Source organism: Pristiophorus japonicus, chromosome 8 (assembly GCF_044704955.1).
Source record: "Pristiophorus japonicus isolate sPriJap1 chromosome 8, sPriJap1.hap1, whole genome shotgun sequence".
Taxonomy (NCBI): Eukaryota; Metazoa; Chordata; class Chondrichthyes; family Pristiophoridae; genus Pristiophorus; species Pristiophorus japonicus.
In genome coordinates, this window is record NC_091984.1 from 147327455 (window position 1) to 147350772 (window position 23318).

Sequence of the window (23318 nt, forward strand, 5' to 3'; positions counted from 1 at the left end):
ACGCCTTGCAGGACATTGCGAATTTGAAGGACATTTGGAGCACATGCGCAGAGACTTTTTCATATTTGGGATTGGCTATGAAACCATACTTCGCAAACTTTTGACTGTAGAGACCCCAACCTTAATTAAGGGCATAGCGATAGCCCAGGCGTTCATTGCCATCAATGACAATAGGAAGCAAATCTCTCAGCACCAAATTGCTGCTACAAATACAGTGAACAAACTGATGTTGTTTTTGAATCATAACGTACAGGGCAGGTCACACATACCTGCAGCTACATGACCGCAGATGTCTCAGAGTCCACCATCAAGGGTGATGAGTGCAAGCTATTAACACCTTGTTGGCGCTGCGGGGGTGATCATCGCTTCTATTCATGCCGATTCAAAGACTACGTTTGCAGGGAATGTAGTACAATGGGACGCCTCCAACGAGTGTGCAGGTAAGCTGCAAAGCCTGTTAAATCTGCAAACCACCAGAGGAGGACAGATCCACACAGGATCACGATGAACCAGAGCCTCAGATCGAGGAGGCAGAGGTACATAGGGTGCACATATTCACCACGAATTGTCCCCCGATAATGCTAAATGTTGAACGAAATGGACTCCCGGTCTCAATGGAGCTGGACACGGGCATGAGCCAGTCCATCATGCGCAAAATGACTTTCAAAAAGTTGTGGTGGAACAAGGCCTCGAGGTCAGTCTTAACTCCAGTTCGCACGAAACTAAGAACTTACACGAAAGAACTGATTCCTGTAATCGGCAGTGCTACCATAAAGGTCTCCTACGATGGAGCGGTGCAAAAGCTACCACTCTGGGTGGTACCGGGCGATGGTCCCACGCTGCTCAGCAGGAGCTGGCTGCGAAAGATACGCTGGAACTGGGATGACGTCCGAGTGCTATCGCCCGCTGACGACACTTCGTGTGCCCAGGTCTTAAACAAATTTTCTTCTCTGTTTGAACCATTCATCGGGAAATTCCAAGGATCAAAAATGCAGATCCACCTAATTCCGGCGGCACAACCCATCCATTACAAGGCGAGAGCAGTATCGTACAAGGGTAGAGATCGAGCTAGACTGGCTGCAAAGAGAGGGCATCATTTCGCGGATCGAGTTCAATGAGTGGGCCAGTCCTATCATCCCAGTCCTCAAGGGAAATGGCACCGTCAGAATCTGTGGCGATGACAAAGTAACTATCAATTGTTTCACCCTGCAGGACCAATAGCTACTACAAAAGGCTGCCGACCTCTTTGCAATGCTGGCGGGAGGAAAGACGTTCACGAAGCTGGATCTGACTTTAGCCTACATGATGCAGGAACTGGAGGAATCATCGAAGGCCCTCACCTGCATTAACATGCACAAAGGTCTTTTTGTTTATAACAGATGCCCGTTTGGAATCTGATTGTCGGCAGCGCTATTCTAGAGAAACATGGAAAGCTTACTGAAGTCAATCCCGCACACCGTGGTCTTCCAGGACGACATCTTGGTCACAGGTCGGAACACAGTCGAGCACCTGCAGAACATGGAGGAGGTTCTTAGTCGACTCAACTGCATGGGGCTCAGGTTAAAACGCTCAAAGTGCATTTTCCTGGTGCCTGAAGTGGAGTTCCTGGGAAGAAGGATTGCGGCGAACAGCATCAGGCCCACCAACGCGAAGACGGAGGCAATCGAGAATGCGCTGAGGCCGCAGAATGTGACGGAGCTGCGGTTGTTTCTGGGACTCCTGAACTACTTTGGTAACTTCTTACAGGGTCTCAGCACACTGTTAGAACCACTGTACATCTTACTACGAAAAGGGGATGAATGGGTTTGTGGCAAAAGCCAAGAAAATGCCTTTGTAAAAGCGAGAAAATTGCTATGCTCAAACAAATTGCTTGTGTTGTATGATCCATGTCAGCGTTTGGTACTAGCATGTGATGCGTCGTCAGATGGCGTCGGGTATATATTGCAACAAGCTAATGATTTCGGGAAAATGCAACAAGTTGCTTTTGCATCCAGAAGTCTGTCTGAGGCTGAGAGAGCCTAGAGCATGATTGAGAAAGAAACGTTAGCGTGTGCATATGTGGTAGAGAAAATGCATCAATATCTGTTTGGGGTAAAATTTGAATTGGAAACTGACCATAATTCACTTATATCGCTGTTTTCCGAGAGAAAAGGGATAAATACCAACACATCAGCCTGCATCCAGAGATGGGCGCTTATGTTGTCCGCATACAACTTCGCTATCCGCCACAGGCCAGCCACAGAAAACTGCGCCGATGCTTTCAGCAGGCTGCCATTGGCCACCACAGGGATGGAATTGGCGCAGCCCGCAGATCTAGGCATGGTTATGGAAGCATTTGAGAGTGAGCAATCACCCGTCACTGCCCGACAGATCAAAACCTGGACAAGCCAGGACCCCTTATTATCTCTAGTCAAAAGCTGTGTGCTTCACGGGAGCTGGTCCAGTGTCCCAGTGGAAATGCAGGAAGAGATAAAGCCTTTCCAGCGGCGCAAAGATGAAATGTCTATATATGCAGACTGCCTTCTGTGGGGCAATCGAGTAGTGGTCCCCAAGAAGGGCAGAGACACCTTCATCAATGACCTCCACTGTACCCACCCGAGCATTGTAATGATGAAGGCGATAGCCAGATCCCACGTGTGGTGGCCCGGTATCGATGTGGACTTAGAGTCCTGCGTTCACAGATGTAATACATGCTTGGAGTTAAGCAATGTATCCAGGGAGGTGCCGCTAAGTTTATGATCTTGGCCCTCCAAACCGTGGTCTAGAGTACACGTTGACTGTGCAGGACTGTTCTTGGTTAAAATGTTCCTTTGAGGTTGAAGAGCGTACTCCAAGTGGATTGAATGGGAGATAATTTCGGCTAGCACATCCGCTGCCACTACTGAAAGCCTGGGGGCCACCTTTGCCACACACGGCCTACCCAATGTGCTGGTGAGCGACAACGGACCATATTTTACCAGTGCTGAGTTCGAAGAATTCATGAGCCGTAACGGGATCAAACATATCACATCTGCCCCGTTTAAACCAGCGTCCAATGCGCAGGCAGAGAGAGCAGTGCAAACCATCAAGCAAGGCTTGAAGAGGGTAACTCGCCCATCCCAAGTCCTGCTTAGCTACCACACAGGACCCCACTCACTCACTGGGATCCCACCTGCTGAACGGCTCATGAAAAGAGCACTTAAGACAAGGCTCTCGTTAGTTCACCCTGATCTACATGAACAGGTAGAGAGCAGGCTGGCTTCAACAAAGTACACACTATGATAGCGCAAATGTGTCACGCGAGATTGAAATCAATGATCCTGTATTTGTATTCAATTATGGACAAGATCCCAAGTGGCTTTCCGTCACTGTCATGGCCAAAGAGGAGAGCAGGGTGTTTCGCGTCAAACTTTCAAATGGACTCATTCAACAGAAACACTTGGACCAATCAAACTCAGATTCACGGACTATCCTGAGCAACCCACCTTGGACCCTACCGTTTTTGATCCCCCAACATACACACGAGGGGCAACCGGCACCACGGTTGACCATGAAGCAGAACCCATCATCCGCAACAGCCCAGCAGGGCCCAACACACCAGGGGGCAGCCCAGCAAGGCCAGCTCCACAGCAGCCCAGTGAGGGCCCAACAAATGATTCAACACCAGCTTTCACACCGAGATGATCAACCAGGGCAAGAAGGGCCCCAGATCGACTCACATTGTAAATAGTTACACTTTTGAATTTGGGGGGATCCCTTGGGAGCGCAGGTATTTAAGGAGGTTTCACAGGTTGGAGAGGCACTCTGGAGACCTGCAATTAAAGACTAAACTCACACTTTACTTTGAGCTCAGTGTTCAGTCTGACTCTTTCTCCATACACAACACAGATCCTTACTGAAAAGCCACACTCTACCTCATCCTGCTGTGCCAATCCTCACATCCCCATCACTCTACCTTCCCTAATCCTGCACTTCCTTACTCACACCAACTTAGCTTGCACCTCCACTCATCCCCTCTCTCTATCTCCATTATCACATCCCTTTCTCACCAGCCACCCCTCGCACTCACCCTCACCTCGTCCAATCATACCAACTAAGCACACAAGGGTAGGCACTTGGCTCTTTTAGCCAAATAGTAAATCTTTATTTTTAACATGTTGCCTTCTTGGACAGTGGAAGTGTCTCAGTGAGTTGCAGTGATTAGCGAGACATAACATTACTCCCGCAATGGTGCTGAGTGTGAAAGGAATGATTTGTGCATTGTAGGGGTACTGTATGGTGCTGTTGTGGGGTGGTGCCAAACTGGTGCATCATGTGGCAGCCACAGTGCACAGTGTGAAGGGAAGTAAATGTGGCCACGGTGAGGGTATCCCTGGCCTCCCGGGCAGCAATGTCTTCAGGTGCTGATGCCCCGTGTCCTGTGCAGCATCAGGTGATTACGGAGAATGTTGATGCTGTGGTTGGTGCTGCTGGTATGTCTGGTGATGCTGGTGTGTCTGGTGATGTTGATGTGCCGGGTGATGCTGGTGTGTCTGGTGATGCTGGTGTGTCTGGTGATGCTGGTGTGTCTGGTGATGATGGTGTGTCTGGTGCTGCTGGTGTGCCTGGTGATGCTGGTGTGTCTGGTGCTGCTGGTGTGTCTGGTGATGCTGGTGTGTCTGGTGATGCTGGTGTGTCTGGTGATGCTGGTGTGTCGGGTGCTGCTGGTGTGTCTGGTGCTGCGGGTGTGCCGGGTGATGCTGGTGTGCAAGGTGATGCTGGTGTGCCTGGTGCTGCTGGTGTGTCCGGTGATGCTGGTGTGCCGGGTGATGCTGGTGTGTCTGGTGATGCTGGTGTGTCCGGTGATGCTGGTGTGTCTGGTGATGCTGGTGTGCCGGGTGATGCTGGTGTGTCCGGTGATGCTGGTGTGTCTGGTGATGCTGGTGTGCCGGGTGATGCTGGTGTGCCGGGTGATGCTGGTGTGCCTGGTGATGCTGGTGTGTCTGGTGATACTGGTGTGGCTGGTGATGCTGGTGTGTCTGGTGCTGCTGGTGTGCTTGGTGCTGCTGGTGTGTCTGTTGATGCTGGTGTGTCTGGTGCTGCTGGTGTGTCTGGTGATGCTGGTGTGTCTGGTGCTGCTGGTGTGCCTGGTGATGCTGGTGTGCCGGGTGATGCTGGTGTGCCTGGTGATGCTGGTGTGCCGGGTGATGCTGGTGTGTCTGGTGATGCTGGTGTGTCTGGTGATGCTGGTGTGTCTGGTGATGCTGGTATGTCTGGTGATGCTGGTGTGCCGGGTGATGCTGGTGTGTCTGGTGATGCTGGTGTGCCAGGTGCTGCAGGTGTGTCTGGTGATGCTGGTGTGTCTGGTGATGCTGGTGTGTCTGGTGATGCTCGTGTGTCTGGTGATGCTGGTGTGCCGGGTGATGCTGGTGTGTCTGGTGATGCTGGTGTGTCTGGTGATGCTGGTGTGCCGGGTGATGCTGGTGTGTCTGGTGATGCTGGTGTGCCAGGTGCTGCTGATGTGCCTGGTGATGCTGGTGTGTCTGGTGATGCTGGTGTGTCTGGTGATGCTGGTGTGTCTGGTGATGCTGGTGTGTCTGGTGATGCTGGTGTTCCGGGTGATGCTGGTGTGTCTGGTGCTGCTGGTGTGCCGGGTGATGCTGGTGTGCCGGGTGCTGCTGGTGTGTCTGCTGATGCTGGTGTGTCTGGTGCTGCTGGTGTGCCGGGTGATGCTGGTGTGTCTGGTGCTGCTGGTGTGTCTGGTGATGCTGGTGTTTCTGGTGATGCTGGTGTGTCTGGTGATGTTGGTGTGCCTGGTGCTGCTGGTGTGTCTGGTGATGCTGGTGTGTCTGGTGATGCTGGTGTGTCTGGTGATGCTGGTGTGTCTGGTGCTGCTGGTGTGTCTGGTGATGCTGGTGTGTCTGGTGATGCTGGTGTGCCAGGTGCTGCTGGTGTGTCTGGTGATGCTGGTGTGCCGGGTGCTGCTGGTGTGTCTGGTGATGCTGTTGTGTCTGGTGATGTTGGTGTGCCGGGTGATGCTGGTGTGTCTGGTGATGCTGTGTGTCTGGTGATGCTGGTGTGTCTGGTGATGCTGGTGTGCCTGGTGATGCTGGTGTGCCGGGTGCTGCTGGTGTGTCTGATGATGCTGGTGTATCTGGTGATGCTGGTGTGTCTGGTGATGCTGGTGTGCCGGGTGATGCTGGTGTGTCTGGTGATGCTGGTGTGCCTGGTGCTGCTGGTGTGTGTGGTGATGCTGGTGTGTCTGGCGATGCTGGTGTGCCAGGTGCTGCTGGTGTGTCTGGTGATGCTGGTGTGTCTGGTGATGCTGGTGTGCCAGGTGATGCTGGTGTGTCTGGTGATGCTGGTGTGTCTGGTGATGCTGGTGTGCCGGGTGCTGCTGGTTTGTCTGGTGCTGCTGGTGTGTCTGGTGATGCTGGTGTGCCTGGTGCTGCTGGTGTGTCTGGTGATGCTGGTGTGTCTGGTGATGCTGGTGTGTCTGGTGATGCTGGTGTGCCTGGTGATGCTGGTGTGCCGGGTGCTGCTGGTGTGTCTGGTGCTGCTGGTGTGTCTGGTGATGCTGGTGTGTCTGGTGATGCTGGTGTGCCGGGTGCTGCTGGTGTGTCTGGTGATGCTGGTGTGCCGGGTGCTGCTGGTGTGTCTGGTGATGCTGGTGTGTCTGGTGATGCTGGTGTATCTGGTGATGCTGGTGTGCCGGGTGATGCTGGTGTGTCTGGTGATGCTGGTGTGCCGGGTGATGCTGGTGTGTCTGGTGATGCTGGTGTGTCGGTTGATGCTGGTGTGTCTGGTGATGCTGGTGTGTCTGGTGATGCTGGTGTGTCTGGTGATGCTGCTGTGCCTGGTGCTGCTGGTGTGCCTGGTGATGCTGGTGTGTCAGGTGATGCTGGTGTGTTTGGTGATGCTGGTGTGTCTGGTGATGCTGGTGTGTCTGGTGCTGCTGGTGCGTCTGGTGATGCTGGTGTTGGGGCTGATCATGGTGGGATTCTGAGGACCAAGGTGAGATTTTTTCAAGGGCACCGATGCGGATGGAATATCTGGCAGCTGAAGTTGAGATGACAGAAGCGATCTGTCAATGGTGAGAGAGGTTGCTCCAAGGAGGTGCCAGTGAATAGAGAGTTTACTCCAAACACTTCCAACCAGCTTCAAGCTCAAATGTGTATTCCAAATCCTGAATGCTCCAGCTTCTGAGATTGGAAGAATAGGCAGGTATTTCAGGAGAACCCTAAGGGGAATCTCGCTCTCTAACCAGTTTTGTGTTCTGAAATTCGGTGTGGGAGATGTTTCCCAAGGATAATTCAGCCTGCTCCAAGACCATAGCACCATGTGTGGCTCCGCTGTATGGGACGGGTGGACAAGGGGGGGGTGGGGGGTGGACAAGGGGGGGGTGGGGGGTGGACAAGGGGGTGTGGGGCGGTGGACAAGGGGGGGGGGCGAGGGAGGAGAAAGGTCAAGAAAGCCATAGTTATAGAGGATTCTATAGTCAGGGGAGCAGACAGGTGTTTCTGTGGCCATAGTCATGAGTCCAGGATGGTATGATGCCTCCCTGGTGCGAGAGACAAAGATATCACAGAGCGGCTGCAATCCATTCAGAAGGGGGAGGGTGCACTGCCAGACATGTCAGACTGCCAATGACATGGGTAGAAAGAGGGACAGGAATGGCAACTCAACGTTCCTGGTTACGGGGCTTTCAGATGAGATAGAGAGAGGGTTTAAAATGAGGCATCGTAACATTATTGGTTAAAGAAACAATTATAGCTGTGAGTATGCATGCCATGTTAGACGAATCTTCAACTGATGCTATATGGATTGCACTAAGGAATAAAATAGGGACAATCACATTGCAACGAGTGTACTATCAACCCGCAAACAGTCCGAGGGTGATAGGAGAGCACATTTGCAGGATCATTTAACACAAGTGCAAAAACAATAGGGCAGTAATAGTGGGGGATTTTATTTAGCCCAATATTAGCTGGGATACAATCAGTGTAAAAGGTACAGGCGGCCCAGAATTCCTAAACTGTATTCAGGAGAAGGTTTTTAGCCAGTTAGCCAGCCTAACAAGAGTGTGGGGGATCAGTTCTGGATTGAGTGTCAGGGAATGAAGCTGGGAAGGTGGAAGGGATATCAGTGGGAGAGCATTGTTGTGGTCGTGATGATAATTCAGTTAGATTTAGCATAGTTATGGATAAGGACAAAGATAAAACTGGAGTAAAGGTTCTAAATTGGGGGAAGGCCAATTTTACTGTGTTGAGAAGTGATTTAGCCAAAGTGGACTGGAAACAGCTACTTAAGCTACAGTGGGAGGCATTCAAGAGGGAGAAACAAGGGGTTCAGAGTAAACATGTTCCCACAAAGAAAATGGAAGAACTGCCAAATTTAAAAGCCCCTGGATGACTAGGGGCAGAAAGGGGAAGATAAGGCAAAAAGGGAAGCTTAGATCAGATATCCAGAGCTCAATACTGCAGAAAGCCGAGAAGAGGATAGAAAGTGTAGGGGTGACATCACAAACACAATTAGGAAAGAAAAGAGAGAGCATGAAAATATACTGGTGAGTAGAATTAAAGAAAACACAAAGATATTTTTTCAGTTGATAAAGAGCAAGAAGATAAGTAAGGAAAGAGTAGGGCGGAGGATGGGGGTAAGGTACTTAATGAATCATTTGCCTCTATCTTCACAAAAGAGGGGGACCATGCAAATGTTGAAGATAAGGAGGAAGAGAGTGAAATATTGGATGGGATAAACATAGTGAACACCAATGCCTCCAATGCTTCATTGCAGAATGTGCAGGCTCTCTCCCTGGGACGTGGATCTGCCATGAGTACAGCTGCTTCTGTCCTCTGGCTCCTTGTCCTTGTCCTGCTCCTTGCTGAGGCAGCTGCACAGCCAGCAATGCTGAGAATGAGCTTCTGCAGCATCAATCAGCCTCCCCTTTAAGAACTAGAACCAGCCGGTGAAAATGATGACTTGCAATTAAACTGCACGTGATATTGGTCCACCTTTTGAGTGTAATGCCAATGAGCTTGGTCTTAAAGACTTGAATTAGCGCTCCAATCATTTCTTTGAGTGGTCAGAATGAATTTTGCGTACAATCTAAAGCATTAGCACCTGGCGCTAATTCTCCAACTTTTCAAATGATACCGGCCATTCCTGGGTATAAATAATTTCTCACCCATTGTCTTTGTTCCCACCACAAAATCCGTTCCCTAGCCACCAATTCCATCCCTCTCCCTTGCAACTGACTGAGCTGAACTTTGGTGGCATAGTTGACACGTGATGAGCTTCTGAACACATGCCATCACGAAGACTGCCAATTGGCACCTCTGTAACATCGCCCATCTCCGCCCCTGCCTCAACACATCCCCAGCTGAAACCCCCATCCATGCCTTTGTTAACTCTAGACTTGACTATTCCAATGCTCTCCTGGCCGGCTTCCCACATTCTACTCTACGTAAACCTTAGGCCATATAAATCACTACTGCCTGTATTCTAATTCTCTCAAAGTGCTGTTCACCCACCGCCCCTGTACTCGCTGACCTACATTGGATACTTGTTAAGCATTGCCTGGATTTTAAAATTCTCACCCTGATATTCAGATCCCTCCATAGCTTTGGCCCTCCCTATCTCTATAATATCCTCTAGCCCTACAATCCTTGCAGATAGCTGCGCTCCTCCAATTCTGGCCTCTTGTGCACCTCCCATTATAAGGGCTCCACTATTGGTTGCCGTGCCTGAAGATGCTGAAGCCCTAAGCTCTGGAAATCCCGCCCTGTACCTCTCCGCCTGGCTCCGACTCTTTCCTCCTTTCAGACTCTCGTTAAAACCTACCTCATTGACTAAGTATTTGGCCATTGGCCCTAATATCTCCTTATGTGGCTCAGTGTCAAATGTTGTTTGATAACGCTCTTGTGAAGCGCCTTGTGGTGTTTTACTGCTTTAAATGTGCTGTATAAAGGTATGTTTTTGTTGTTGTTGTATTTATGATAAAAGTATAAGAAATAGGAGCAGGAGAATGCTATTCAACCGATCGAGCCTGCGCTGCCACTCAAAAAGATCATGGCTGATCTTCTACCTCAATTCCACCTTCCCGCACAATTCCCGTTATGTCTTGTGATAGAGACAGTGCCTGGGGTTGCCCTGAATTTCTGAAATACTTGGTACCCTTTTATAAACTGAGACACTCTCATAAACCCCTGTTAACACTGATACAGTCCAAGGACTCCCTGACTGTCTACTGTCCTCGGCATCCCTTTATACGCTGACTCACTGTCTCTGAGAGCCTAAATAGTGACCTCATTTGGGGATGTCCTAAATGAATAGTGTCCTTGACACCCTTTTAAACATTGACCCAATCTCACAAAATCCTTTGATGCTGACACAGTCTCGGTACTACCTGAATGATACAATACTTGGTGCCCTTTTTACATATTGACCAATGCAAATAATGAAAGTAATGGTGACCGCATTTTGTACATTCCAAATACCACTGCCCTATCATGTTTGCCTGCTGATTTATTCCAGTTGCCCAGCCCTCATAAAGTTAAAGGACTTCCTGGCCATTTGTTTGGAGCACTGTTAGAATCATAAGAACATAAGATAAGGACAATAGGAATAGCAGCAGAAGTAGGCCTTACAGCCCCTTGAGCCTGCTCCACTGGTCTATAAGATCATGGCTGAAGTTGGACCTTAACTCCACCTTCCCGCACTATCTATTTTTAGGCTGGATAGCTCTTGGTCGGCCGGCACGGACACGATGGGCCGAAATAGCCTCCTTACATGCTGTAAATTTCTATGAATCTATGATCTCCATATCCCTTGATTCCCCTCGAGTCCAAAAATTTAGCAATCTCAGCCTTGAATATATATGAGCATCCATAGACCTCTCGGGAGAAAATTGCAAAGTTTTACATCCCTCTGACTGAAGAAATTCCTGTTCCTCTCAGTCTTAAAGGGCCTGCCCCTTATCCTGAGACTATGCCTCCTAATTCTAGACTCTCCAGCCAGGGAAAAAATCTCTCAGCATCTACACTGTCAATCCCCCTCAGAATCTGAAGTGTTTCAATGAGATCAGCTCACATTGTTCTCAAGCTCAGAGAGTTTAGTGCCAATCTACTCAATCTCTCCTCACAGGACAACGCACTCATCCCAGGAAATAATCTTCTGATTCTCATCAATCTGATGATACAAAGCTTGCTGGGAATGTAAGTTGTGAGGAGGATGCAAAGAGACTACCAGGGGATGTAGACAGACTAAGTGAACAGGCAAGACATGGCAGAAGGAATATAAAGTGGAGAAATGTGAAGTTATCCACTTTGGTAGGAAAAATAGAAAAGCAGAGTATGTTTTAAATGGTAAGATTGGGAAATGTTGGTGCTTCGAGGGATATGGCTGTCCTTGTACAATAATCACTGAAAGTTAATATACAGGGACAGCAAGTAATTAAGAAAGCACATGGTATGTTGGCCTTGATTACAAGAGGATTTGAGTTTAAGAGTAAAGACGTCTTACTACAATTATACAGGGCCCTGGTGAGAAGGCACCAGGGGTATTGTGTACAGTTCTGTTCTCTTTACTGAAGGAAGGATATACTTGCCATTGAGGAAGTGCAACAAAGGTTCACCAGGCTGATTCCTGGAATGTGGAGATTGTCCTATGAGGAGAGATTGAGTAGACTGGGCTTATATGCTCTAGAGTTTGAATGAATGAGAGGGGATCTCATTGGAACATACACAATTCTGACAGGGCTTGACAGGGTATATGCAGGGAGAAGATGTTTCCTCTGGCTGAGGAGTCTAGAACCAGGGGTCACTGTCTCAGAATAAGGGGTTGGCCATTTAGGACTGAGATGAGGAGAAACTTCTTCACTCAGAGGTTGGTGAATCTCTGGAATTCTCTACCCAGAGGGCTGTGGAGGCTCAGTCTTTGAGTATATTCAGGACAGGATGGTGACAATTTTTTAGGACAGCCGAATTTGAGAAGGACACTCTATGATCCCTCATGGTTGACAGAGTCGAAGGCCTTTGTGAAGTCAAAGAAGGCCATGTACAGAGGTTGATGCTGCTCCCTGCATCTCACTTGAAATTGATGTGTGGTGAAGACCATGTCTGTTGTGTCCCTTAGTGGGCAGAATCCACATTGTGACTCTGGAAGGAGCTCTTCAGCCATTGGGAGGAGACGATTGAGGAGGATTCTTGCGATAATCTTTGCAGTGGCAGACAGCAGGGTAACTATTCTGTAATTACCGCAATCGGATTTGTCCCCTTTCTTGAAGATGATTACGATCATGGCGTCTCTGAGATCCCCAGGCATGCTCTCCTCCTTCCAGATAAGAGAGATGAGGTCATGGATTTGCGTCAAGAGTACTTCTCCGCCATGCTTTAGTACTTCGGCGAGGATTCCATCTGCTCCTGAGGCCTTGTTGTTCTTCAGTTGTCGGATGGCCTTTTCATCCTCATGCCGGGCTGGGATTGTGCTGAGGTGGTGGTGGGCAGCTTGCTGTGGGATGGAGTCAAGGACACTCACGTCAAAGACAGATCCTTGGTTGAGGAGATCCTCGAAGTGCTCCTTCCAGCAGGCACTGACTGCATCTCTGACCTTGATGAGCACTCCTCCATTCTTAGCTCTCAGCACAGTAGGACCTCAGTGCTTGGGCCATAGGTGGTCTTGATGTGCTAAAAAATCCATGCACGTCGTGGTTGTCGAGTAGTTGCTGGATCTCCTGCACTTTTTCCACCCACCATCTGTTCTTTAGGTCACGAGTTTGTTGTTGGACTTCGGCCTTCAGTTGTCTATAGATCTGCTTTCTTTCTCTCGAGTTGTGGTGTTGTTTCCAATTCAAGAATGCCTTGCATTTACAGTTTATTAGCTCCTGGATCTCCTGGTCCTCCTCATCGAACCAGACTTGATGTTTCCTGGTAGAGTAACCAAGAGTTTCTTCACAGCTGCTAATTATTGTGCGCTTGAGGTCAGACCAGACTGCCTAGGAAGAAGGATATTCAAGGCGGAGATCGAAAGATTTTTGGATATTAAGGCAATCAAGGGATATGGGGACAGTGCAGGAAAGTGGAGTTGATGTAGAAAGTGTGCCCTGATCTCATTGAATAGTGGAGCAGGCACAAGGGGCCGAATAGCCTACTCCTGCTCCAATTCTTTGGTTCTTATGTTCTTATGAACCATTGTTGCAGCTCCTGCACAGCGAGCTTCTGGGTCCAATGGCAATGGTGCCTCAGAGCCAGGGTGCCCCAGAGCGAGGGTGCCCCAGAGTGAGGGTGCCCCAGAGCCAGGATTTTTTTTTTTTTTTAAATCCAATTTCGTTCCAGATCAACTCTAACGCCAAAGATCACTTTGCGCCAATGTGTTTGATCTTAGGCCAAAAGGCCGAGAGGCGAAGTTGCACCGTTCCTGGAAATATTGCAATACCAGGTCGGTGCATGGAGTGGATGGGGCATGCCCCTGATCCAGCTCCCTGTCCAAAAATCAATTCAATATCATGTCCCCATAGGGCATATTAAACTGATAAGAACAGATTTTTTTTTTTTTCGTTGCCAATCTTTCCAATTCTTTGTCAACTCACAAACGCCAGAGGTCACCTTGCACACATCAAGGATCACTCTGCGCCAATGCTCTTAGCCAAAAGGCCTCGAGCCACTGCACCGTTCCTGGAAGTACTGCAATACCAGGTTCGTGCCATGGAGGTGGATGGGTCAGGCCCCCCACACACCTTCGTGGAGGTGGATGGGTCAAACCACCCCACCTACCTCCTGTTTCAAAAAAGCATAGGAGAATCACCTTCCTGATCCAGGGAGAACCACGTTGGGGTCATGGTTACTCCCCTGTCAGGTCAGTTACGCATGATCTTAGCCAAAAGGCCGAGAAGCGTGCCCCAGAGCCAGGATGCCCCAGAGCCAGGGTGACCAAGTGCGAGGGTGCCCCAGAGCCAGGGTGACCAAGTGCGAGGGTGCCCCAGAGTGAGGGTGCCCCAGAGCCAGGATTATCCAGAGCCAGGGTGCCCTAGTGCGAGAGTGCCCCAGAGTGAGGGTGCCCCAGAGCCAGGATTATCCAGAGCCAGGGTGCCCCAGAGCCAGGGTGCCCTAGTGCGAGAGTGCCCCAGAGTGAGGGTGCCCCAGAGCCAGGGTGCCCCAGAGCCAGGGTGCCCTTGCTAGGGGTTTGGATGAGTCAGCCTCCAGCACTGCGCGTGTCTCCCAGCACACCTTGCAGTCCATCCTTGGCAGCTTGCAAAGCATGGTGGGCTCGCAGAGAGAGGGTAGGGACCCAGAACTCACGCCACATGTCACGGGGGAGGGAGCAGCAGCTATTGCAGCACAGGCCGGTGCAACGCAATCGCTTACTGCTGTAATGGGCTCAGTGCTTGGTGGCATAAAGACTGGGTCTGCTCTCGTGCACGCTCAGTCCGCTCTCATGCATGCTCGGTCTGATCTTGTGCACGCTCGGTCTGCCCTCGTGCACGCTTGGGCTGCTCCCGTACACACTCAGTCTGTTCCCATGCACGCTCAGTCTGTTCCCGTGCACGCTCGGTCTGCTCCCGTACATACACGCTCTGTTCCCGTGCACGCTCAGATCGATGCCATGCAAGCGCTGACTGCTGCCATCATTTCTGGGTTCCCCGCAGTTCAATGGAGAGGTCACGGTGCCGAAGCAGGCCAGCAATCTGTGCTCGATGAGATTGGTCCGGATGCTGAGGCGCTGAGGGGGAGTGGCAGTGGGTCGGTAGAAATGGAAGGTGTTGCCCTCTCTCAGGATATCAGCATTCCGTCTCCCACCACTGCCACTTCACCATTGCAGTTGGCGCTGTCTGCACCCCAGCCGTCCGAGACTGCTGCTGCCCAGGCTGAGGTGGTGCAGTCTGCAGCCGGGCCTTCCAGGCCCAGAACTGGTCCAGGGCATCCTGCTAGGCCATGTACAGTCTCTGTATGGCATACTGAGCAGCGGGGGTGGGGGGGGCGGGGTTGCATACCATTATTTTCCCCGGGAGGGGGGAGGGGAAACATAGGGACATACCATTATTGTCCCCGGGTCGGGGAACATATCATTATTATCCCCAGGCTGGGGCGAGACGTACCGTTATTGTCCCCAAGGGGCGGGGGGACGGGAGGGAACATACCATTATTGTCCCTGGGGTGTAGGGGGAGATGGGAACATAAACTTTATTGTTCCTGGCGAGAGGGGTGGGAACATACCTTTATTGTCCCTGGGGGGGAAGAGGGAGAGGTGAGGGATGTTATGTATGCAACCCGAGGTAACCTGTATCACACCGGCACCAGAGGGCGTACCTGTTGGAGTCCCAAGGGCTCCCAGCATCCCTTGGGAGCACTGTATATAAGCAGGCCTCCCATACTGTACCAGCACTTGGAGTTTGAATAAAGGAGCTAAGGTCACACTCATGTCTACAATACTCACTTACATTACTTTATCATGAGCTTAACACCTGGTGACGAGATAATGAACAATCATGCGAAAATGCAGAGAACTGTTGGTACCCTGGAGAAATTCTCAGAAGGGGACAATTGGGAGATCTTCGTGGAGTGAATCGACCAATACTTCATGGCCAACAAGCTGGAAGGGGACGAGAACGCTGCCAAACGAAGGGCGATCCTCCTCACCGTCTGTGGGGCAACAACCTATGGCCTCATGAAGAATCTTTTAACTCCGGTGAAACCAACAACCAAATCATATGAAGAACTGTGTACGCTGGTCCGGGAGCACCTAAATCCGAAGGAAAGCGTTCTGATGGCAAGGTATTGATTTTACACGTGTCAACGGTTTGAAGGCCAGGAAGTGGCGAGCTACGTCGCCGAACTAAGGCGCCTTGCAGGACATAGAGCAACGCCATAACGATAGCCCAGGCATTTATGACCACCCGCAATAACACCAAAACAAATTTCATGGTACAAAGAGGTTTCGGCAAGTACTGTACACAAATTTATGTCATTTTCAGGTAGGAATGCATATGGCAGAACGTACACGCCTGCAGCTGCATGACCTCAGATGACCCAGAGTCTGCCATCAAATGTTAATGCGAGGCAGTTAACACCTTGTTTGCGCTGCGGAGGTGATCATCGAGTCCATCAATGCCGCTTCAAACACTGTGTGCAAAGTCTATGGAACAATGGGATACCTCCAGCGAATGTGCAGACGAGCTGCAAACCCTGCAAACCACCACGTTGCAGAGGAGGATCGATCCATGGCAGATCAGGCTGAACTAGAGACTCGAATTGAGGAGGCAGAAGTGTCTGGGGTACACACATTCACCAGGAAATGTCCACCGAGCATGCGAAAAGTTGAACTGGATGGAATTCCAGTATCCATGGAACTGAACATGGGTGTGAGTCAGTCCATCATGAGCAAAAAGGCCTTCGACAGGCTGTGGTGCAACAAGGCACACAGGTCCAAGCTTAGCCCCATTCATACCAAGCTAAGAATTTACACTAAAAAGCTGATCCCTGTTATTGGCAGCGCAGCAGTAACAGTCTTCGATGATGGAGCAGTGCACAAACTCCCACTGTGGATTGTACCAGGAGATGGCCCCACACTGTTCGGCAGAAGCTGGCTGGGAAAAATCCTTTGGAACTGGGACGACATCCGAGCGCTTTCGTCCGTCGCCGACGCCTCATGTGCCCAGGTTCTGAGCAAGTTCCCGTTGTTGTTTTGAGCGAGGCATTGGAAGTTTCTTGGGGGCGAAGGTGCAGATCCACTTGGTTCCCGGTACACGACCCATCCACCACAAGGCACGTGCCACACATGCTGCGAGAGAAAGTGGAAATTGAGCTGGACAGACTGCAGCGAGAAGGCATCATCGCGCCGGTGGAGTTCAACGAGTGGGCCAGTCCAATTGTTCCGGTTCTCAAAGGCGATGGCACGGTCAGAATTTGTGGGGACTATAAAGTAACAATTAATTGTTTTTCGCTGCAGGACCAGTACCCGCTACGCAAGGCAGACGACCTATTTGCGACCCTGGCTGGAGGAAAGACGTTCACCAAGTTGGACCTGAACTTGGCCTACAGGAGCTGGCGGAATCTTTGAAAGGCCTCACCTGCATCAACATGCACAAAGGTCTGTTCATCTACAACAGATGCCCGTTTGGGAATCGATTGGCCGCGGCAATTTTTCAAAGGAACACGGAGAGCCTGCTAAAGTCGGTTCCGCGCACCATCGTTTTCCAGGACGACATACTGGTCACAGGTCGGAATACCATCGAACTCTTGAAGAACGTGGAAGAGTTTCTAAGTCGGCTAGATCGCGCGGGACTCAGGTTGAAATGCTTGAAGAGTATTTTCCTGGTGCCAGTGGTCAAGTTATTGGGGAGAAACATAGAAACATAGAAACATAGAAAATAGGTGCAGGAGTAGGCCATTCGGCCTCTCGAGCCCGCACCACCATTCAATGAATTCATGGCTGAACATGCAACTTCAGTACCCCATTCCTGCGTTCTCGCCATACCCCTTGATCCCTCTAGTAGTAAGGACTACATCTAAGAATCGCGGCAGACGGCATCAGACGGAGGCCATCAATAATGCGCTGAGTACGCAGAATGTGACGGAGCAGCGGACGTTCCTGGGACTCCTCAACTATTTGGGTAATTTCCTCCTACCCAGGTTAAGCACCTTGCTATATGTGCTGCTACGCAAGGGAGATGACTGGGTATGGGGGAAATCACAAGAGGCTGCATTTGAGAAAGCCAGAAATCTGTTATAGAAACATAGAAACATAGAAAATAGGTGCAGGTGTAGGCCATTCAGGCTTTCAAGCCTGCACCGCCATTCAATGAGTTCATGGCTGAACATGCAACTTCAATACCCCCTTCCTGCTTTTTCGCCATACCCCTTGATCCCCCGAATAGTAAGGACTTCATCTAACTCCCTTTTGAATATATTTCGTGAATTGGCCTCAAATACTTTCTGTGGTAGAGAATTCCACAGCTTCACCAGTCTCTGGGTGAAGAAGTTTCTCCTCATCTCGGTCCTAAATGGCTTACCCCTTATCCTCAGACTGTGACCCCTGATTCTGGACTTCCCCAACATTGGGAACATTCTTCCTGCATCTAACCTGTCTAAACCCGTCAGAATTTTAAACGTTTCTATGAGGTCCCCTCTCATTCTTCTGAACTCCAGTGAATACAAGCCCAGTTGATCCAGTCTTTCTTGATAGGTCAGTCCCACCATCCCAGGAATCAGTCTGTTGAATCTTCGCTGCACTCCCTCAATAGGAAGAATGTCCTTCCTCAAGTTAGGAGACCAAAACTGTACATAATACTCCAGGTGTGGCCTCACCAAGGCCCTGTACAACTGTAGCAACACCTCCCTGCCCCTGTGCTCAAATCCCCTCGCTATGAAGGCCAACATGCCATTTGCTTTCTGAACCGCCTGCTGTACCTGCATGTCAAACTTCAATGACTGATGTAGCATGACACCCAGGTCTCGTTGCATCTTCCCTTTTCCTAATCTGTCACCATTCAGATAATACTCTGTCTCTCTGTATTTACCACCAAAGTGGATAACCTCACATTTATCCACATTATACTTCATCTGCCATGCATTTGCCCACTCACCTAACCTATCCAAGTCACTCTGCAGCCTAATAGCATCCTCCTCGCAGCTCACACTGCCACCCAACTTAGTGTCATCCGCAAATTTGGAGATACTACATTTAATCCCTTCATCTAAATCATTAATGTACAATGTAAACAGCTGGGGCCCCAGCACAGAACCTTGCGGTACCCCACTTGTCACTGCCTGCCATTCTGAAAAGTACCCATTTGCTCCTACTCTTTGCTTCCTGTCTGACAACCAGTTCTCAATCCACGTCAGCACACTACCTCCAATCCCATGTGCTTTAACTTTGCATATTAATCTCTTGTGTGGGACCTTGTCGAAAGCCTTCTGAAAGTCCAAATATACCACATCAACTGGTTCTCCTTTGTCTACTTTACTGGAAACATGCTCAAAAAATTCCAGAAGATTTGTCAAGCATGATTTCCCTTTTACAAATCCATGCTGACTTGGACCTATCATGTCACTATTTTCCAAATGTGCTGCTATGACATCCTTAATAATTGATTCCATCATTTTACCGACTACTGAGGTCAGGCTGACCGGTCTATAATTCCCTGTTTTCTCTCTCCCTCCTTTTTTAAAAAGTGGGGTTACATTGGCTACCCTCCACTCGATAGGATCTGATCCAGAGTCAATGGAATGTTGGAAAATGACTGTCAATGCATCCGCTATTTCGAAGGCCACCTCCTTAAGTACTCTGGGATGCAGTCCATCAGGCCCTGAGGATTTATCGGCCTTCAATCCCATCAATTTCCCCAACACAATTTCCCGACTAATAAAGATTTCCCTCTGTTCCTCCTCCTTACTAGACCCTCTGACCCCTTTTATATCCGGAAGGTTGTTTGTGTCCTCCTTAGTGAATACCGAACCAAAGTACTTGTTCAATTGGTCTGCCATTTCTTTGTTCCCCGTTTTGACTTCCCCTGATTCTGACTGCAGGGGACCTACGTTTGTCTTTACTAACCTTTTTCTCTTTACATACCAACAGAAACTTTTGCAATCCGCCTTAATGTTCCCTGAAAGCTTCTTCTCGTATTCCATTTTCCCTGCCCTAATCAAACCCTTTGTCCTCCTCTGCTGAGTTCTAAATTTCTCCCACTCCCCGGGTTCGCTGCTATTTCTGGCCAATTTGTATGCCACTTCCTTGGCTTTAATACTATCCCTGATTTCCCGAGATAGCCACGGTTGAGCCACCTTCCCTTTTATATTTTTACACCAGACAGGGATGTATAATTGTTGTAATTCATCCATGCGGTCTCTAAATGTCTGCCATTGCCCATCCACAGTCAACCCCTTAAGTATCATTCGCCAATCTATCCTAGCCAATTCACGCCTCATACCTTCAAAGTTCCCCTTCTTTAAGTTCTGGACCATGGTCTCTGAATTAACTGTTTCATTCTGCATCCTAATGCAGAATTCCACCATATTATGGTCACTCTTCCCCAAGGGGCCTCGCACAATGAGATTGCTAATTAATCCTCTCTCATTACACAACACAAGTCTAAGATGGCCTCCCTCCTAGTTGGTTCCTCAACATATTTTTCTAGAAAACCATCCCTTATGCACTCCAGGAAATCCTCCTCCACCGTAATGCTTCCAGTTTGGCTAGCCCAATCTATGTGCATATTAAAGTCACCCATTATAACTGCTACACCTTTATTGCACGCACCCCTAATTTCATGTTTGATGCCCTCCCCAACATCACTACTACTGTTTGGAGGTCTGTACACAACTCCCATTAACGTTTTTTGCCCTTTGGTGTTCTGCAGCTCTACCCATATAGATTCCACATCATCCAAGCTAATGTCTTTCCTAACTATTGCATTAATCTCCTCTTTAATCAGCAATGATACCTCACCTCCTTTACCTTTTATTCTATCCTTCCTGAATGTTGAATACCCCTGGATGTTGAGTTCCCAGCCCTGATCATCCTGGAGCCATGTCTCCATAATCCCAATCACATCATATTTGTTAACGTCTATTTGCACAGTTAATTCATCCACCTTATTGCGGATACTCCTTGCATTAAGACACAAAACCTTCAGGCTTGTTTTTTTAACACACTTTGTCCTTTTAGAATTTTGCTGTACAGTGGCCATTTTTGTTCTTTGCCTTAGGTTTCTCTGCCCTCCACTTTTCCTCATCTCCTTTCTGTCTTTTGCTTTTGCCTCCTTTTTGTCTCCCTCTGTCTCCCTGCATTGGTTCCCATCCCGCTGCCATATTAGTTTAACTCCTCCCCAACAGCATCAGCAAACACTCCCCCTCGGACATTGGTTCCGGTCCTGCCCAGGTGCAGACCGTCCGGTTTGTACTGGTCCCACCTCCCCCAGAACCGGTTCCAATGCCCCAGAAATTTGAATTTGAGCTGCACCACTGCTCAAGCCATGTATTCATCTGCGCTATCCTGCGATTCCTACTCTGACTAGCACGTGGCATTGGTAGCAATCTCGAGATTACTACTTTTGAGGTCCTATTTTTTAATTTAGCTCCTAGCTCCTTAAATTCGTTTCGTAGGACCTCATCAGATTTTTTTACCTATGTCATTGGTAACAATGTGCACCACGACAACTGGCTGTTCTCCCTCCCATTTCAGAATGTCCTGCACCCGCTCCGAGACATCCTTGACCCTTGCACCAGGGAGGCAACATACCATCCTGGAGTCTCGGTTGCGGCCGCAGAAACGCCTATCTATTCCCCTCACCATTGAATCCCCTATCACTATCGCACTCCCACTCTTTTTCCTGCCATCCTGTGCAGCAGAGCCAGCCACGGTGCCATGAACTTGGCTGCTGCTGCCCTCCCCTGATGAGTCATCCCCCCCAACAGTACTCAAAGTGGTGTATCTGTTTTGCAGGGGGATGACTACAGGGGACCCCTGCACTACCTTCCTTGCACTACTCTTCCTGCTGGTCTTCCATTCCCTATCTGTCTGTGGACCCTTCTCCTGCGGTAAGACCAACTAACTACACGTGATACTCACGTCATTCTCAGCATCGTGGATGCTCCAGAGTGAATCCACCCTCAGCTCCAATTCCGCAACGCGGACCGTCAGGAGCTCGAGGCGGATACACTTCCCGCACACGTCGTCACCAGGGACACCGGAAGTGTCCCTGAGTTCCCACATGGTACAGGAAGAGCATAACACCCGACCGAGCTCTCCTGCCATGACTTAACCCTTAGATACACTTAAATTGGCAACAGCAATGTTAAAAGTTACTGACTAATATAAAAAGAAAAAGAAAAACTACTCACCAATCACCAGCCAATCACTTACCCCCTAGGCTGTGACGTCACCTTTCTGTTTCTTTCTACTTCTTTTTTGCCTTCTCCTTGTAGCTGCACAAGTACGCCTCACCAACGAACTCCCGACGCCTCTCACGGCCTTTTATAGGCCTCCGACCCCGGACTCACGCCACACCAACGAACTCCCGACGCCTCTCGCGGCCTTTTATAGGCCTCCGACCCCGGACTCACGCCTCACCAACGAACTCCCGACGCCTCTCGTGGCCTTTTTCGGCCTCGGACCCCGGACTCACGCCTCACCCTATTACGAATTCATCCACCTTATTACGAATACTCTTTGCATTAAGACACAAAGCCTTCAGGTTTGTATTTTTAATATCCTTTGTCCTTTTAGAATTATGATGTAGTGTGGCCCTTTTTGTTTCTTGCCTTTGTTTACTCGGTTATGCTCCAACAAATTGCTTTTTCTGTATAACCTCTGTAAACGTTTAGTGCTAGCTTGCGATTCATCTTTGTACGGGGTCGGGTGTGTGTTACAACAAGTAAACGAATCGGGTAAAATGCAACCAGTCCCCTATGCGTTCAGGAGTTTGTCCAAGGCCGAAAGCATGATTGAAAAAGAAACTCTGGCATGCGATTACCGGGTGGAAAAAATGCACCAGTATCTGTTTGGTCTCAAGTTTGAGTTAAAAACTGACCATAAGCCAATCATATCGCTATTCTAAGAGAGCAAAGGGATTAATACCAATGCCTCTGATGGCAATCAAAGATGGGCGCTCACGCTGTCTGCATATAACTATGTAATCTGCCACAGACCAGGCACAGAGAACTGCGCTGATGCTCTCAGTCAGCTACCATTGCCCACCACCGGGGTGGAAATGGCACAGCCTGCAGAATTGCCCTTGGTGATGGATGCATTTGAAAGTGAAATGTCACCCGTTACGGCCCGCCAGATCAGGACCTGGACCAGCCAGGATCCTTTACTGTCCCTTGTAAAAAAACTGTGTGCTCCATGGGAGCTGGTCCAGTGTCCCATCGGAGATGCATGAAGAGATCAAGCTATTCTAGTGGCGCAAAGATGACATGTCCATACAGGTGGACTGTCTTTTGTGAGGCAATCACATGGTTTTGCCGAAGAAAGGCAGAGAAACATTCTTATGCGACCTACACAGTACCCATCCAGGAATAGTAATGATGAAAGCTGTAGCCAGATCCCATCTGTGGTGGCCCGGCATCGACTCTGATTTGGCGTCATGTGTGCGCCAATGCAACACTTGCTCTCAACTGAGCAATGCACCTAGAGAGTCACCGCTAAGTTTGTGGTCATGGCTCTCCAAACCGTGGTCTCGGATCCACGTTGACTTTGCGGGCCCATTTCTAGGCAAAATGTTTTGGTTGTTGTGAATGTTTATTCAAAATGGATTGAGTGTGTAATAATGTCTGTAAGCATGTCCACTGCCACCATCGAAAGCCTATGAGCCATGTTCACCATGCACGGCCTGCCTGATGTCCTTGTCAGCGACAATGGGCCAT

At 49.5% G+C, this 23318-nt stretch overlaps 2 pseudogenes and 1 gene segment (V, D, J or C); 1 reads left to right on the top strand and 2 right to left on the bottom strand.

Moving 5' to 3' along the window:
• The window catches only part of LOC139268195 (Ig lambda chain C region-like), a 188175-nt gene that overhangs the window by 49378 nt on the left and 115479 nt on the right, over positions 1-23318 (top strand).
• Positions 13359-13526, bottom strand: LOC139269940 (U2 spliceosomal RNA; annotated as a pseudogene).
• LOC139270016 (U2 spliceosomal RNA) lies at positions 13616-13853 on the bottom strand (annotated as a pseudogene).